Below are 18,382 nucleotides of genomic sequence, written 5' to 3'. Positions count from 1 at the left end.
AAAAAAAAAAAAAAAAAAAAAAAAAAAGTAATCCTTTGCCTTTGATAAGAGCTTCAGTCACTGGAGGGGGGGTGGGGGTGAGTAAAACTGCATTAAGCTCTGAGTGTGTGACCCTGGCATTGTAAAAAGCCTCTCATGCGTTCAGGTATAGTTTTGCTAGCTGACGGAGGGCTGGTGTGACAGTTCAGAAGGCTTGAATTGCTTGGATGTATTTACAGCATCTAAATAGATGAATCTCATTTAGCTCAGAGAAGACTTTTTTTCCAACTCAGTTAAACCAGATACTGTATAAGTGTAATTTCTAGGTCACTACTGGCACAAAATGGTATTACAATCTGTTATTTTGAGTGGACATGACATCACATTGGCAGCATTTTGAACACAACTGTTCAAAACTTTGGAGTCATTAATATTTATTTAAGAAATTAATACTTTTACGCAGTAATGATGCATTAAATTGATCAAAATTGGCATTAAAACTTTTACAATATAATTTTTTTTTTTTTTAATTAAAATAAATGCTGTTCTTTTGATGTTTCTATCAAGGAGTCCTGGATTTTTTTTTTTATCAAGGTTTCCACAAAAATATGAATCAGCACAACAGAAATGTTTCTTGAACAACATCATGTGACACTGAAGACTGGAGTAATGATGCTGAAAATTCAGCTTTACATCACAGGAATAAATTACATTTTAAAATATATTGAAAAACAAAACAGCTATTTTAAATTGTAATATTTGTTTCGCAATATTACAGATTTTATGGTATTTTTGATTAAATAAATGCAGCCTAAAAGAAACTTGTTTCAAAAACTGTACCAATACCAAACTTTTGAACAGTGGTGAATAAAGTTCAACAAGAAGATCTTTCACCAGAGCCTGTTTTTTTTTTTTTTTTGGAGGACACTTGACATGAAAATTTCCATCTATTGCCTTTTGATGGACAGTCACATTCTCACGGAGCCAATCAGCCTGTCATTATGTCATTTCCTATTATTCCAGAGTGATTAGTTACATGACATGGTTTGAAATGTCACTGGCGCAGAGTTTTTAACACGCTCTCTCTTAACTAAAGCAACACCTGAAATAAGCATTATCAACAATATGATCTTAGTTGTAAACATATGACATCGGTAAGACTATTATGAGATTGCTAACTGATAATTAAGCGATTATGAGAGTACTACATGTTGCCTATCCCAGAAGTGCTGTCAGGAGAATCCCTCAGATGAGCAAATACAATAGCGGCGACCTCTGTTTTATTTGCAGATCATTAGAAGCAACTTTCAGTAGTCGGCGAGATGATCATTATCGGCTGCCCTCCGCTTAACATCCTCTCTGTCTGCTGCTGAAGTTTTCCCCGGAGATCACCTTTAAACGGAGACGGCCTGTCTAATAGATCAAATTAAAGAAGACTGGAAATACAGCAGCATAATGAGCTGATTTAACACACAGGAGAAGGTTCAAAACCAAAAGCCTGATAACAAGTGCAAAAGCTGCCAATGCATTTTGGCTGGGGAGCCTAATTTCCTCCAACACGATATTCCCAAACACGTTTGTGCTGGAATGAGCGAGAAAACAGAAAATAGCTTGAGCCATTCCATTAGAACAGTATAGCACAACAAGCTCAAATAAGTGAAAGTCATTCCTTGCTCATGCTTGGAATTAATTTCACACATCAATATTCCCAGTCTGCGCTCGTGGTGAGGCATAGTGCCCCTGCATGTCAATGTGGAGTAATCAATAAGATCTGCCAAGTTATTGAGGCTTTTCTAAAACCTGATCAATCCATCAATGTCAAGCAACCAGACTCCAAACAGCAATTAAAAAATGAGAAAAGCTGATATAAATATGCTTCGAGTGATGTACACTCATGTTTAGGTGCGTGTCAGACTTCCATATGGAAACGAGAGCTCATCTATTCATAAAGAGATTACATTTTCCAACAGAATTCACTTAGCAATGACAGAAACAATTGCATCGAGTCCACAAGTCAAGTATAAAACTGCATTTATTTCCTTCAAAGAAATATCAGCCCTCTAGGGAATACAGGAGACCACAGAGACTATTTCAACATCCGCGACAGAAGCATAAAGTACTAAAAGACACCTGGGACATAAAGACAAACCTCTGATATGCAGACTTCCCCTCCGGGAGTCGACTTACAGAACCCATTTTAAACAACACGACACTGTCTTTGCCAAGGAAACACTGCCAAGGTCACAAAAGCAAATTCAAAGTGTCAGCACAATTTATATTGGATTTCAAATAAACCCAAGAGAAAGCGCGAGCTGGCACCCTTTCCTCTCAACAAGACAAGTGACTTACTGCCTTGGATTTGCCTGGAAGAAAGAAAAACGCAGGGGAGGAACGATCCTCATCAAACACCTATTTTGCTTTCCAAACTGCAACTTGAGAACCAGAGTAAAGAGAACAAAAGCAAATGAAGGAGACGTTACAGCCCTTACTGTCAGTCCGTATGTGAGCAGAGCGGCACACCGAACACCCGTCGAAACAGGTGATGCTACTGAAATCAACGTGTGGCTGCGGCAGATAATGCACTGTGGGCGGCATATGGGCCGTTCCACAAAACGGGTGCCATGAGTCCCTCGCACACAAGTGCATACAAAAATACTTCAACAACGAAAAACTTAAAGGCACAATATGTAAGTTTTCGCTGCTAGAGTGCGCATATTCAAAACAAACAAAGAAACAAAGGCGTAGTTTGATGACGCCGTGACTGAGTGTGGAATCATGGGAGTTGTGGTCTTGATCCCGATGCAGTCCGATGGGACTCAGGCAGAAATCATGTTCATGGATGAGCTAATGATTTATTAACATAGTAGTATGAAGCAGGGTGAGGCTGAAAGCCGTCGAAGCGAAACGAGGCGCTGAACGAGCGCGACACACGGCTCGAAAGCAGCGGAGCTTTTATTATGCCACAGTCGACCGCTTCCGCTGCTTCCGGTCGTGCATATGTGGGGTAAAGCAGCGCTGTTTTATCATACTAGATACATTTGAAAGTGCTGTTATAATGCTACTCTGTGCGGTCGTCACCTGTCTAATAAAACGCATAACATATTAAAGCGGCTTTGGTGTTTCCATGTTTTCGGAAATCGGGGGTGTATGCCGTCATTGGCAGGTGACACAATGACACTATGGACACGGTCCGTGTCACTAGTTTAAATTGCTTATTTCTCTGGATTTAAACATTCTTCGAAACATTTGGGATAATGTAAGTACACAAGTCAGCGAAATATAAAACACTGTTCTAGTGGTTTTTGGATATATTAATAAATAACTCTTACATATTGTGCCTTTATTACACACATTTTCATTCATCATGACATTGCATTTTTTTGCATCCTGCTATCTTCAAACTCCTCCTTGCTGTATTAGCAAATATTTACATTAAGGCTAGCATTTTGCCTCTTTATATTTTTAGATTTTAGTCAAGATAATATAATTTTACATTTGTTCCCCGAGGTTATGCATCAACTGTGTTGGCTGTTATATTTTTCCATTTGTAGATTTTTCCATAAAACCTAAAAACTTAATGACATCATCATCCTTCCAAGAGGAGAACTCTTCAAGGACAAGTTAAAGTGTTTTTTTTTTATTTTATTTATGTATGTTTATGTTTGTCAGTACAGGGCAATCTTACTTCATCAACCCTGTTATTTTTGGCTATTTATTGTAAACAACTGATATTTGAAAAGATTATTTAAACAAGTTTCAGCATCAAATTCTGTTTTAAAGAAGCACTGGTTTCATGACCTTGAACAAAAGGCTTTCTATGTCAAACTAAACTGTAAAGCGTAGTAATTTAACTATTCTGAAGGCAATGTTATGTCCCAACATGGCAAAATTATATTTATTGACACGTTATATACCTTATAAAAGGTTTGTAATCTTTAAAATAGTACTTTAAAGTCAACATGAAATCAAAATGGGCTATACTTATTTTTAAAAGAATATTACAGTGTTTATTATAAATCATTTACATTATGCACATCAATATTATTTTTTTTTATTCATGTGACCTCGTTATCTTTAATCGAAAACATTAACTTTCTCTCTCTTTCGCCACCTCATCTCTTCTCTGATGACATGTGCAATGAAGTGCTGGCCAATAATCACTTCCCTCCAACAACCTGTCACTCACATGAGATCTCAGCAATTAGAAAACGACATTAATCCAATCAAAACCCAATGGACAAAATCAAGTCCCGCCCTACATTTTTTCTTGTTCAAGAAGCCGTTTCACTCTGATATGACACAATAAAGAAGAAAAAGCAACTGCAATTTCCCTTTCATGCTGACTTCTAATCTAGTTGGAAAGGTTCCCATTCCATACTAATGATCCATTTTATGTTCTGCCAGATGTTTGGGCACTTAAACTTAAACTACTTTTTATATAACAATTTCACTATCAAGGAGCTTTTCCTTTAAAGAGAAATGCAAGTTCTCTAAGTTCAAATGATGCAAGTCAATTCACAAATGGTGGCAAGAGTCCCACCCAACCTGCTGGTAATGACCAGCGATCATAAATGAGCATTTTGTGAAAGATCTGTGAGTAAGGTGCACTACTTTTTACTCTTCATTATAGAAAACTCACCCTCAAATCAATTGGCTATAATGTGGAGTAATAAATTATGCATTATAGCATGAATGAGAGTCAAAACACTGAAAATGAAAGAGCTGGTCAATTTTGCATGTAACATACGCAACGTATGGTTAAAAAAAACATGCAAAAATGATACGTGCACAAAAAAAATTGGCTTTTTATGTCTTCAACAGCAAATAAAACACAGCCAGATGACTTGAATATCAATGAACTTTGAGAGCAGACGAAGTAATTGAGAAAGAAAACATTTCACTGCGGAGAAAAAAAAGTCAGTAAAGATTTTTTCTGAAACTCCGTCTTTATATTTCAAAGTTAACATAGCAGTAATCAACAGTGTTTTCACAAGCTAATGATAATGTATCTGCATCCAGTATGAAAATACAATGCACCATGTTTATGAGTAATTAGAAGAGCAATTAGAAGCAATCAGCAGGGGAAATAATCCTTCTAACAAACTTTAAAAAATGGTAACATGCAATTTTTATCATAATGATCTCTTTGTACTTGATCTGATCTGATAGTTGATATTAAACTCTGTTACTGTAAAATCTACTGCCAGCTATACAAGTTGTACAATAAAAGGCCAAACAGATCCCAGAATTACCAATACAACCACAAAACACAATCAGCTTAACACACAATACTATAATAATGCTGCAAACATGAAATAAATAACCCAGCATGCTACATAAACATCCCAATAATCATAAGCAATAATCATAAACGAGGATAATCTAAACAAAAGTGCTAGTTCGCATAGACATTTCAAGGAATGCTTCTGTCCTCGAAGAATAAGGCTAATCTTATTTTTTGTTCATAAAAACACCTTAAAACAATATTTTATGACAAAAGTATACACATTGCCTTATTAAATATAATATAAATTGTCTCTGTGAATTGTAATGTTAGATAGATAGATAGATAGATAGATAGATAGATAGATAGATAGATAGATATGATTTTTAAATAAGTGAATATTCAATCTTTTCATACTAATTAAAAATTGCCATGTAAAACATTGTTATCCTGTTTAAAGTCCTGCTATGTTTCACAGTGTAGTTGGTGGCTTTACTCACTTTCAGCACCTCGGACAGCGTCAGTACAGCGCCGAGACTCGGAGCCTCTGACACCTCCATCACTTTGACCCGGCAAACACTTCAGCGAGCGCACTAAACCGCACTAAACAAACTCCAGGATTCACGACCAAACCACAGAACCCGTCACCGCTCACTTTTCCTCCCGCAGGCAGGTCTGAGCAGCTAACCGTTCTTCAGCGAGTAGTAAGAGAGACGCGTTTCACCTACCGCTTCGCTTCAGCCGCTTCCATCCTCCAGACTCGTGCTGCCGCGAGTGAGAGTGAGAGAATGAGCCGGAATCCTCTGCGCCACGAACCCTGATGGTGGAGGCAGTTACACGACAGGAGCGCCGTCCAATCACATCGCGCTCTGGGAGACACACAGCCAATCAGCAGTAAGAAAGGTTGCTCTGTTTTGCATAGCAAGGTTGATTGACGTTGTGAAAAAATTCAAAGGGGGGAAATTCTAAAGTCTAAATTTCTTTAGTAATTTAAAAAGAAATACACAAGACGAACATATGTATTTAACAACAGTTGAAGTATATAGCACTGGGCAAATTATACTACAAATGAGAGAGAGAAAAAAAACATCTCACTAATTCTTGAGATATAAGGCTTTTTTGAACATTAAACCATGTCAACATATTCTGTTACACCAAATACACAAAATAATGATCTTTAAAAAAGCATCATATGACCCCTTTAACTTTATCTTTAGATTTTCATGACATTTCCGCCTGAACGGTCTCAAATGCAAATATTCCATCTGATTTAATTTTTTAAAATTACATTATCACTCACTGTGTCAAAGCATACATAATTTCATATTGATTAAAACACATATTAAGCATATTTTAAATTAAAATTGAACCTACACATATACATATACATACATATATATATATATATATATATACACACACACACACATATCAATAGGTACAAATGATAAAATTTATATTATAATATAATATATAATATAGTTGAATATAACATAATATAATATGATAACCCAGCTTTGTGCCCCTGCTTTTTGAAAACAACCTGAAATATTTTTAAAAACATTCATAAAATCATGTCAAGTCAAAGCCAGCCTTCACTACATTATTTTTTATTAAAATAAATTAACCAATCTGTGACTTCCATCACAAAAAAAGTGCAGTTGTTACCTTATCATCCTAAACATCTGATGGAGATTTCTTCTTTGATGGCTTGTTTTCGCTGGAGACGCTAAATGGATGATTTCTGTAAATCTGCTCTGAAACAATATGTATAAGTGAGTGTTATACAAAATAAATTGACTTGAATTACTCCATGGAGTTATTTCAACCCGTTCTGACCCTTATCGTATGCATTTATTCAAAATCATTTCTCCATCTCTGAGCAGATGGATGTACCCAGTCAGGTGCAGCAGAGGTCTGTCAGGTGTGACTGCATTAACACCGCTAATCGAATAGAGTTAACTGCTTTAGAGAGACTGACTATCTGCTGCACACGCACAGACCCAACACCACTGCACCTAGAACTCCAGAAGCAATTCTGTTAAATATATACACTACTCAGTACATTTAGACATAAGAAAGAAGTTATACATGTGTGGGCATTACCTACCCTCCTGATAGTGCTTAGCTTTTCAGCTCATCCATCTAAGAGCGGTATTAGTCAGCGCTTTATTCATCTGGGGTAGGAAGGACAAGTGGATTAGGACTTCTCCTGAGTTTATTGCCTCTGAGGATGTCATTATTACAAGAGTATTATTCTAATTTTCTGATTAATGCTTTAGAAAACTTTTGAGATGACGCTAATACACAAAGCCTATTTGGGAGGGAGTCATTTTAAGTATTTGAAGTTTTATACTTTTAGTTTTTTTAAGGAAATAGTTTACCAAAAAATGCTTTTTTGCTGAAATGTTACTCACCCTTAGGCCAACAGATTTGACTGGAGAAATGTAGCATTCCATCACTTGCTCACCAATGGATCCTCTTCAGTGAATGGGTGCCGTCAGATTGAGAGTCCAAACAGCTGATAAAAACATCACAATAATCCACAAGTAATCCATACCACTCCAGGCCATAAATTAATGATCTGTGAAGTGAAAATCTGCATGTTTGTAAGAAACAAATCCATCAAGAAGTTTTGTAACTTTAAACGTTGCCTCTATAGCCAAAATATGAGTCCTCTATCCATATTATTGCTTTATTCAGTAAAAACAGTCATCTTATCTGAATCAGGAGAGAAATATGCACAGATCAAGCACCATTTACAAACACAAACAGTCTGAAACAAATATGTGGGTGGATTTAGGTGTGAGAGAACAACAAATGACGGCACCCATTCACTGCAGAGGATCCATTGGTGAGCAAGTGATGTAATGCTAAATTCAGGGTTTCTACAGATATGAACAAGTTAAATTTAAGACCTTTATAATACCACCTTATATGAAATTTAAGACCTAAACCTGAGATGGAAATACGGATTATATTGCAAACGTATAATATTTAATGTGTTTAATGTAAAAAGATAACAAAATATAATTTCTGTCATAAATGCTATTTATTATTACGATATACAGCAAACTTTTCATATCAGCAGATATTCTATAGATATTCCATACAAAATATCCCCACATAAGCACTGCATCACCGAGATTTTTGTTGGTGTAAACTGAAGCAATAATTTCATTTCAATAGGTCTGGTTTCACATTGTTTCATGCGAACAGCGCACACAGTCTGATCTGGACTTTGGCTCTGGTCCAGAAACCCGGGGCCTGTACCATGAAGCCAGATTAGCTGGCTAGCCAGGTAAGTTTCAGTTTAGTTTGCACCAATCCTGGGTTTTAGGTACCATGAATGTGGCTTGGCTTTTAGCTGCATTCATTGCCTTAGTAACTTACACTCCACAACTAACCTGCTCTGGGGCAGGTTATGTTCTGGTTTAAAGATTTCAAAGTGAAATTTGACCAATCAGCTTCAAGCAAAGTGACTCATGTCTAGTGCAATAAAGCCACTCCCACAGTTTCTCTTTGTTACAGATCTGACGAGACGTGAGACGTGCGGATCCATCTGCAAGGCTTACATAGTAAAACATTTTAAAGATTTAAAGATAATATTGTCGGATTTTTAGAGATGATTATTTTTTATAATTATTTATATAATTATTATACCCTTAATCCATTACACAAGCTAGCTTAGTTTATTTTAAATTAATATAAACATATAGATAATATGCAATATAAATACATTTTAGAATCAATAGCTTTAAACATGACTACATATGAGCTTAGATTTTTAAGTGTTTTTATACCTATAAATATTATCAACTCTAATAAACTAACTTTACAACTTTTACTTGCACTTATAAGGCAAGATGTTTTCTTTACGTTTTAATCTTTCATGGATAGATCGTTTCATCTTGTAAATGTGTTTAAATTCTTCATATTGTTCAATATTTTAATCTTTGGTAGTGAATCGCACTGACTCTCTCTCAAGAAGTGAATCACAGTTTCAAGGCATCTGATTGGCTGTTCATTACTGATGTCACTCTTTCATGTGCACGTGCTCCATTAACTAAGGATCAAGCCTGAGTTGACAGAGAAAGTTGATGATCAGCTTCATGGTACAACAAAGCCGGATTGGACTGGTTTGGTTTTGTCAACTCAAAACTAATCCTGTAACCCCGAGTTTGTTCAGCCACCATCATGGTACAGGCCCCCGGTCGCACGGAGCGGATCTAATGCTCGAGTCGGCATATATTAAAAACTTTTACAACTACACAGCCTCAGAATGATTATGACCACTATTTTGTTTTACGAGTTTCAAATTGAATCTAAGGGGTAATTTATTAGACTGTGGCTGTCAAATGCGGCTTTACGGCTCTGGCCCGAGAAGATAGAAACAAAACTCTATTGGCTATTTTAAAAAGGGGGCGGGGCTGCTCGATATGTCCTGCCCTCTCTTCCTGTTTCAGTTGAAATTACGTCACCACATAGAATAATGCTGCGTGTTTCAAGTCACTTCAGGGGACCTTTAACTACTTGTTAATTGAACTAAAATCAATGTAATATTTGCATTCTTGAGAATATTCAGCAAAATAACTCCCTTGTCATGGTATGTTACTTAACTATTTCATGTTATGAATAAACTAAACATTTAGAATTTTTTAGTGTTTCTTCTGAGTTTCTTTATGCGTGCTGTTACGCTCATTTGTTTTGAAGTCTCTCATAAATTCCTCTAAATTTGAAACAAACGAATCTACATCTGGGATGGCCTAAGGGTAAATTTTCAGTCAAATGTAATTTTTTTGGGTGAGCTATTCCTTGCATGACTGAACAGACAGTGAAGCAAAAGCATCAGGTGTCTGGCTTTCATGTGAACTCCTTCAAACCTGTTTGAAAGCATCCCAGCATGCACCTCAGAAAGCTGGCTGATGTGATGAATGTCAGAGTGTGTCTAGAATGTCTAGACAAAGAAGAAGCTCAAATATAAGAGATTTTATTTGTCAAACATTATTTTGATCATTACATCATTCACATATACTGTACTTCCATTCGTGTAATTTTAGAGTTTGAATTAATTGTATGAGTAGGTGTCACACTTTGACTGCGTAGGTGTGGCTGACTCTTAACTTTTATAAAGAATATCTCTTTGGATTTGAGACTTTAGTCTTTGCAACTTTACAGATCTTCTTTATGCACCAAGAGCTTGTAACACTCCAAAGAAAAAGGAAGAATTGAAATCGCATCATATGACCCCTTTAATAACTTTTACAACTACACAGCCTCAGAATGATTATGACCACTATTTTGTTTTACGAGTTTCAAATTGAATCTAAGGGGTAATTTATTAGACTGTGGCTGTCAAATGCGGCTTTACGGCTCTGGCCCGAGAAGATAGAAACAAAACTCTATTGGCTATTTTAAAAAGGGGGCGGGGCTGCTCGATATGTCCTGCCCTCTCTTCCTGTTTCAGTTGAAATTACGTCACCACATAGAATAATGCTGCGTGTTTCAAGTCACTTCAGGGGACCTTTAACTACTTGTTAATTGAACTAAAATCAATGTAATATTTGCATTCTTGAGAATATTCAGCAAAATAACTCCCTTGTCATGGTATGTTACTTAACTATTTCATGTTATGAATAAACTAAACATTTAGAATTTTTTAGTGTTTCTTCTGAGTTTCTTTATGCGTGCTGTTACGCTCATTTGTTTTGAAGTCTCTCATAAATTCCTCTAAATTTGAAACAAACGAATCTACATCTGGGATGGCCTAAGGGTAAATTTTCAGTCAAATGTAATTTTTTTGGGTGAGCTATTCCTTGCATGACTGAACAGACAGTGAAGCAAAAGCATCAGGTGTCTGGCTTTCATGTGAACTCCTTCAAACCTGTTTGAAAGCATCCCAGCATGCACCTCAGAAAGCTGGCTGATGTGATGAATGTCAGAGTGTGTCTAGAATGTCTAGACAAAGAAGAAGCTCAAATATAAGAGATTTTATTTGTCAAACATTATTTTGATCATTACATCATTCACATATACTGTACTTCCATTCGTGTAATTTTAGAGTTTGAATTAATTGTATGAGTAGGTGTCACACTTTGACTGCCAGTGTAATTGAGTTTTAACCGTTTTAACAACTGATGTCACAAAATATTCTATTTTTGTGCTAAATGACTTTAACTAGGTCAAAGGATAATACATTACTGTTGAATTAAAGTAATTGTTCACAATCTCTATGGTAACAAAGCAGCCATGCACTGCCATGCTTCTGTTTTCTTCTTCTTTTAAAGGAACAGTTCACCAAAAAAAAAAAAAATTCTAAATCTGTCATCATTACTTTTTATCTGGTTGAAATTTTAATAACATACTGGTCACTCTTTCCTATGTTTCCAATTTTTCCAATTACAATCAGTTTTGGACTGGAGCTTTAAAGCTTTAAAAAAAAGTACAAATAATCCATATGACTCATGGAATATATTCCAAATCAATTATATTTGATAATACATGATAGCTTTGTTTGAGGAAGAGAAGAAAGACATATAATGCTTTTGTTCATAGAAAAGGTGGACATCCGCTCTAGTTTTTCATGCAACATTCATGAAAGCAGCAATGCTAGATCTGTGAACAAATCATCCCTTTCAGTCAAATCTTTTCAAAGAATCAGAAGATCTGATTCACAAAATTAGTCTGAATGATTTGTTTGTGAATCAAACTGATCTGTTTAACTCACTGTTCTTTGGACAGGTATATTAATAATAAACACAGACTAAAATGTCAGTTTCTGACACAAATCTATGCCTTCAGATGAGTGTTATTTTAGTACCACTGAGATATGTAAGAATATAGTCTGCCCCGACCCAGATTCCACTCCACAATATGTTTGATCATGCTCATTTCCCAAAATGGCTTAATTATTATAGAGAAGAAGAAAGTCAACAGTTATGTTGTTTGTAGATCACCTGGGATTATCACATCCTGAGCAAATGGTGACCAATTGTAGAATGGGTGCAGGTGTGGGACACTGAGAACCATCTCAGACAAAAGGGGTGTCAGAACTTAATTAACATACAGACCACAGCTGTAACAACAGGAGCGACTTCCTTTACATTGAGGGTAAACTCTAAGTGTATAAAATGTTTGAGCTTAGGATGTTCGGGGTTCAGTCTGACTCCGTTGAACCCAAGGTACTACATGTGCTTTGTCACTACTATTCTGTAATAAGAGTTATTCTTCATCAAGATCTTCGACGTCTTCACTTTTTCTTACAGATACTATTATAGTTTTTATTAATAGTTAATAGTTTATTTATTTTTTTATCCATTTAAATTTTTGTCATTTTTATTTACTTTTTTATTTGAAAATTACTTTATTATTTTATTATTATTTCATTTTTTATGTTTTGTCTGTATAGTTTTAGTTTTAGTTTTACTTATTTTAGTACACCAACTTAAACTAAATAAAAATGAGAAAAGTTGCCTGGGCAATTTGTTTGTTTTTAATAATTGATTTTATTTCAGTTAACAGTTAATGTTTATTATTATTATTCTTTACATTTTATTTTCTTTCTTTCTTTCTTTTTAGTTATAGTTTATAATAACCCTGCAGAAGACTATACTGATGCAAGATTGGTATGGACAACTTTTCTGATTCTTTTGAATCCTCTGTGAACTTCTGTAAATGCATGTGGAAAAATTACCAGGACATTTTTATAAAATTGACATGAAAACTGACATTAGGATGAATAAACTGTTATACAGTTTAATCTTGTGCATTAACTATATGTTTAAAGTTATTTAACTAAACTTAGTCTGAGGTACCTGGGTAAGAAAGGTGAGCTCCATCCTTCTCTCCATCCTGTCGTCTGACAGCGTCTCTGTGGAAGATGGGCTTTGCTCAATGATTCATGTGCTCTTGGAGGTTTTATGAAAGCACAAAGACAGATAGACGCATCATATTTATCCAGCCAGACAAGTGTGTGCGAGATGAGAGTAACTAACTCTAAACACAAAGGGAAGCTGAAGAGTGAAGCTTTCCATCTTTCTTTCTCTTCTCTTTGGCTTTTTCCACTTGTGTCGGATGAATGGCTCAGATTAGCTCACACCCTGCTGAGACGAGAGGCCAAAGGATTTCACAGCATTAAACCACTTGCTACAGTTGCCTAAATATGAGAGCTTAGTAATTGAGATAAATGATGGTTTCTGACATCTACAGTAGATGGACTGCTGGGTTGTATAAACACTTATTTCATATGTAGAGAGCCCTAAGAAGTATGGAGAACTAATACATGCATCACATTTAAGGCGAAAACATGACACATCCACATCAGTGAGAAACCATAGATAATTCAGGCTAAGAGCTTGTGAGACACGTTCAGCTCTTCCAGAATTCATTCATTTTTAAAGGGAAAGTATTTCACTCGACATGACAGTTCTATATCTAAATATACTGTAGGTTTATTTGGATCTATAGGTAATGTATGTGTTAATGCAGCATGCAATATAAAACTATTGCCATAAAAAATGCCAAATAGACATTACATGTAAAATATGCTAAATAGAACTATTATATTTTATAATTCTAATCAGAAAATGATTAATGGCATAATTTCATGAAATATTTTTTTTTATTATTAAATAAAATTGCAACACTTGCCACTTTCTGCAGTCAAATTGTTTTGTGTAATGACCGTTAATATTAAAATGGTGTGAGAGGGAGAATGATATTTTCTGAACTTACAAAGCAGGTCTAATAAAAGTTGGTACTTTTTAAAAGCGTAAAAGGTAAAGTCCAACATTACTTCTACTAGGCTATTTCCTACACTGACATTCAAAAGTTTTGGAATTTTATGTTTTTTGAAAGAAGTCTCTTATTGCTAACCAAGGCTGCATTTATTTGATTAAAATTACAGGACAAATACTAAAACTGAGAAATATAATTACAATATAAAATAACTTTTTCTAGTGTACTATATTTTCAAAGTGTAATTTATTCCTGTGATCAAAACTGAATTTTCAGCATCATTCCTCCAGTCTTCAGTGTCACACGATTCTTCAGAAATCATTCTAATATGCTGATTTGCTGCTCAAGAAACATTTCTGATTATTATCAATGTTGAAAACAGTTGTGCTGCTTAACATTTTCAAGGAAACAGTTATAGTGGATATCAAAATTAGAGAACAACCTACAATTTCCTAAAATTCAAGATCACTGCTTAGTCCTATTTGAAGTTATCCTAACAGGAGTAGAAGGGCAGTTTTTAAGCATACAGTATTTCATAAATTAATTGTATTCTGACAGTATAAAAAGATATTTGAAAAATAATTCTGATCAAAATTAAAGAACACTTACAGATTCCTCCAATTATTGGTGTTAACCTGGCACCTGGTTCTCATTTCCTAACTTATATGACAGACCCTATTTAACTGGCAGCATTCCTCTAATTTTCACTGAGATTGCAAGACGGCAAACTACTTTAAGGTGACTGAAACCCTGCGACAGGAGGCGGTTCAGATGAAGGCCAAAGAGACGACCCGACCCTTTCAGCTACTGAAAGAAAAGCTGGTCATTCCAAATCTGTGATTTCAATAATATTTCAGCTTTACAATGACACTAATTCATTCAAGTCCCCCCAAAAGGCTGGTCGTCCACGTAAGATGAATGCACGAGAGGACAGGATAATGCAGAGACTCTCAATGGGGAATCGGTTCAACACTGCAGCTGGAATTGCTCGCCAGTTCACCGATGAACAGGGTATGGATCTCGGCGCGTTTAAGAGAAGTCGGACTGAAAGCACACTCTGCAGTTACCAAGCCTCTCATCAGCAGAAAGAATCAAAAGGCTAAGCTCACCTTTGCTGAGGAGTATGTTGTGTGGAGAGAGAAGAACTGGCCAAAGTTCACTTTAGTGATGACAGTAAGTTTAATTTATTTGGGTCTGATGGGAAACATTTTGTTCATTGTCAAACTGGGGAGAGACTAAAGCCTGAGTGCGTAAAGTAGTCAGTAAAAGGTGGAGGAGGAAGTGTGATGGTTTGGGGGATGTTTTGTGCAGCAGGAGTTGGGTCTCTTATACAGATACATGGCAGCTGAATGCATATGTTGATCAGAACCTCCTTCAGCAACATGCGGTTCCTTCCCTGCAAGCATCTCCCAATCAGCCTGCAATTTTCATGCAAGACAATGTCCTCGTCACACTGCAAAACGTGTAAAGCAGTTCCTTGAAGCCAAGAACACTGAAATAATGAAATGACCAGCCCAGAGTCCTGATCTAAACCCAACTGAAAATCTCTGGAAAATCCTTGGGACAAAGTTATGGCTAAGAAACCCACTACAGTCACCGAACTATGGAAAAGAGTGGACCAATATCACACCAGCGCAGTGTGAGAAATTAGTGAAGTCCTGTGGCCCCAGATGTGCTGAAGTCATTCAAAGCAGGGGCCTCTAACACTTCCCACTAATTTTTGACAGCTGTAAAATCTGAAATAATATGTGACCCTGGACCACAAAACCAGTCTTAAGTGTCAATTTTTCAAAATTTGTCCAAATTACCAGCAACAGTGTGTGAAAACCTTGTGAAGACTTACAGAAAACGTTTGACGTCTGTCATTGCCAACAAAGGGTATATAACAAAGTATTGAGATGAAATTTTGTTATTGACCAAATACTTATTTTCCACCATAATTTGCAAATAAATTCTTTAAAAATCCTACAATGTGATTTTCTGGATTTTTTTTCTTCTCATTTTGTCTCTCATAGTTGAGGTATACCTATGATGAAAATTACAGGCCTCTCTCATCTTTTTAAGTGGGAGAACTTGCACAATTGGTGGCTGACTAAATACTTTTTTTGCCCCACTGTATGTATGTTTGTTATGATAGGACAATATTTGGCCGAGATACAGCAATTTGAAAATCTGGAATCTGAGGGTGCAAAAATATTGAGAAAATCGCCTTTAAAGTTCTCCAAATGAAGTCCTTAGCAATGCATATTACAAACCAAAAAAGTTTAAACAAATTAAATCTAAAGTTTTTATATATTTGCGGTAGGAAATTTACAAAATATCTTCATGGAACATGATCTTTACTTAATATCCTAATGATTTTTGGCATAAAAGAAAAATCAATAATTTTGACCCATAACATGTATTTTTGACTATTGCTACAAATATACACCAATGACTTAGTTTTGTGGTCCAAGGTCACATATATATATATATATATAAAAATATATTTTTTTCAGAATTATGTGATGAACAGAAAGTTCAAAAGAACAACATCTATTTATAGAAAAAGGAATATTTTGCAACATTATTATGCTTTACTGTCACTTCTGATCAACTTAATGCACCCTTGCTGACGAAACATATTAATTTCTTTAAAGAAATTACTGAATGTTAATGTATGTTCTTTTTTTACTCGTTTAGTCTCAATACAAATAAGATGAAACACAAGCTAGATGAATCAAGAGTTCACATATGACCCGTCTCCCTTTAACGTCCTGCTGGCGCTGATGACTGTATTTTGAGGTCTTGAAGCTGCTGCTGTTGTAAAAAAGAGTGTTCCAGCTTCCATCAATCTAAGACTTCTCTCTAAGGCGACTGTACAGCAACATCTATTGATTTACAACAGTCTTACAGGTTTGCTTAAACACTACACCTTGAAATTCTCACTGTGAGTGATGCTAAGGGATTTCAGTTAAAGCACAATAACAGCTGAAGTGCAGTTGAAATGACCAGCAGTTCATGTGATTACGTGTCAGTACCGTTTACTTCAAAAGTCTCTCGATGATGTTTAGAAGAGTAAGGTTATGCTCGATGAAAAGTGTTTTCAAATATAACAGTACACTGTACTTCTGTGCTAAACAATAAAAATAGCCTTAATGCACTATAGTGCAAACTCTCAACACAACAAAACAGCATGCGTGTTTTAAACCACACGAGTAAAGAATTTTTTATTTACTCATTCAAATAAAATGAAGGAATTAACCTGAAGGCATACACTGTGAAATCAAGACTTCTTTATTGCAAGTCAATCAATAAATTAGCACGCCCTTTTTGTGAACCAGCCCAACTTAATTTAATGATCAGGGATTGTCCAGTACAAATCATAGAAGACAACTCAAAATATTTTCTTTTTAGAGAGAAGGACATACACTTCTATTATAAACAAGACATGAGATTTACAAATGTGTGTTTTGTTCATCTTCCTCCCACACAGCACTCCAGGTGCTGCACAGGAAGAAGTAAAAATAATAATAATAATAATAAAAGGTTGAAATGTGGAAAGAATCCCCAGGATACAGTATAACCTTATAAAGAATGCAAAAATATATGCAAATCTAAAGAGGTCAATTTAGAGATAAATTGTCTTCTCTCCATGGACACAGAAAATGCACTGCAGAAAGTGCTGTGCGTAATTTCAAATAGATATCCTAAGCAGAACTGAAATGTTTTGCACCATTTTCAAATTAGTAAAGTGTACAGAAATACAGAAGCTTTAGACTATAGAGATTGCAAAAAATAGACCCTCATATTTGGCACCCCAAAGTTGAATACTAGCTATTTTTATTACAATTTGGAACTTGTACATGTGCAAATATAACATTTTAATAGACTTTCTAAACAATTTCCAGCAACTTCATGAGTGTTAATCATGAAATCATGACCAGGTCATATTCTAACCCAAAAAATTAACTAAATAAATAAATAAAATAAAATAAAAATACAAACAAATAAATTGTATCTTGCATAAAGCCTGTTTTCGGAATCAATACGTTTATTTGCATTGTGATTTGAATGATTATTAAGCACTCTAAGCAAATAAAATATATATCTTACTATAATAGACCATATATATACAGTATATATAATTAAAATATGCTGGTTTGCTGCTAGATTAGTACTGGTGCTCAGAAATTAATAATGGTTCTTTCTAGTGCTGGTCGGAATACCGGTTCATACCGAATACCGGTGTTTATTTTTGTTATGATATGAATTTTTAAAATACCGGTGTATGCCGCTTAAACAATGTTCGGAACAGTCGCCTCTCTCGGCGTCTGTTCTGTGTAGTGAGCGGCAGAGAAGCAGCGCATTCAGTTGGCCGCACCGCAGCCGACTCTTCAATAAATGAGTACAAAACAGCGTTTCCTAGCACCTGTCGCTTAATGATTGTTTGGAATAATAAAT

The sequence above is a fragment of the Sinocyclocheilus grahami genome, unplaced genomic scaffold (genome assembly GCF_001515645.1).
Source record: "Sinocyclocheilus grahami isolate Dianchi unplaced genomic scaffold, SAMN03320097.WGS_v1.1 scaffold289.1, whole genome shotgun sequence".
NCBI classification, from domain to species: Eukaryota; Metazoa; Chordata; class Actinopteri; order Cypriniformes; family Cyprinidae; genus Sinocyclocheilus; species Sinocyclocheilus grahami.
This window is presented reverse-complemented; position numbering follows the sequence as displayed.